Source organism: Nicotiana sylvestris, chromosome 8 (assembly GCF_000393655.2).
Source record: "Nicotiana sylvestris chromosome 8, ASM39365v2, whole genome shotgun sequence".
Lineage (NCBI taxonomy): Eukaryota > Viridiplantae > Streptophyta > Magnoliopsida > Solanales > Solanaceae > Nicotiana > Nicotiana sylvestris.
The window spans coordinates 29267279-29268845 of NC_091064.1; positions in this window are offsets into that span (position 1 = coordinate 29267279).

Sequence of the window (1567 nt, forward strand, 5' to 3'; positions counted from 1 at the left end):
GGGTAAGTGTTCTATATCCGAAAGTGATTATATTTCATAAATTCATGGTTATATTCATCGTTTAATTCAGATTTAAATGGAAGAAATTGGAATTTTTGCAAAAATCTTCAAAAATAAAAATTTAAGATTTGGTGGTCGAGTTGTTGTCGAATTTTAGTAATTTTGGTATGGTTGAACTCATAGTTGAATGGGTTGTCGGATTTTGTGAGTTTCGTCGGATTCCGAGCCGTGGGCCCGGGGGTCGGGTTTGGCCAATTTCGGGATTTTGAGTTTAATTTGATAATTTTCGTGTGGGCTTTGTCCCTTTGGCATGTATTAATGATATGATTTTGATTCGGGATGATTTGAGGCCGAATCGAGCGACAAGAGCATCGCGGTGTAGATTTCCGTCCGGTTTGAGGTATGTAATGATTGCAAATGCTGTCCTGAGGGTATGAAACCCCGTATTTCACATTGTTTCACTACTTTGAGGTAACACACAAGCTAGATGACGAGCGTGGGAGCGTGCACCATTGGGGATTGTGACTTGGTCCGTCCCGTACGACTATTAAGTCGTGTATTTGATTGAAAACTATTTGTTACTATTGTGTTTTGGAAAGTATTATTATGTTTTGAGCTGAATGCCATATTTGGGCCTCATGCCAACTGTTTGGACCCTTAGGGGCTTTTTACTACTATTCCTCACTATTATTGAATGTAAAAAAATTTCTACCATGTATTGTAAATTGATATTTGCTGTTAGGGTTATGTAATTTTTTTGTATCTTGCACAATTATGTTTTTTGCCCTTTATTTTTCTCCTATTTAATCTTTTTCCGCGCAAGCTCCTTCTTTCACATAATAAACACGTAATGAGCATATTTTATATAAAAAACGGTTTGAACTCCCACAAATCACACAAGAAATATACGCAAATTCATTCAATACATGCACTTTTCATCCTTTATTAGTAATGATAAATGAAACTAGTGACGGTGGTACTTGTTGATTATGGTGGTTGGCTATGGCGATGGTTGGTGGTGGAAGGGGCTATTGACGGTGGTAGTTGGTTGTGGTTGAGGTGATTAGCTAATGGTGGTTAGTGGTCGTGGCTGGCAATGTCAGTGGTTGCGCGATGAAGATTGATCGGGCAGGTGGTTGGTAGTAGTTGTTGGCGGCAAAGATGATTTGCAACAGTGGAACTTGTAGTGGTATAAACTAGCAATGAAGGTGGTTGGTATGGTCAGAGGCAGATCTAGGATTTGAAGGTTGCGGGTGCAACTATATATTATCCATTAGCCACAAATATCGAATAGTAAAAATAGATCAATTAAGTTAGTATTTAATTAATCCAATTAAGTTTTTTATTCACGAATGGCCAAATAAGTTTACTTTTAGTTCAACTTTTTTTACACTTAGTTTAATTATATTCTAGAATAAAATATAAATTTTTTTTGATGAAAGTTGGCTCCAATTAAAAAAAAAATTCTTAAGTAGTAAATTTCGAACCTGATTGAGCTCTTCTTGGAATTTTACCAGTTTCTGTTCAAGTTGTGACACATTTTCATTAGGAACCCCAATACCCTGGC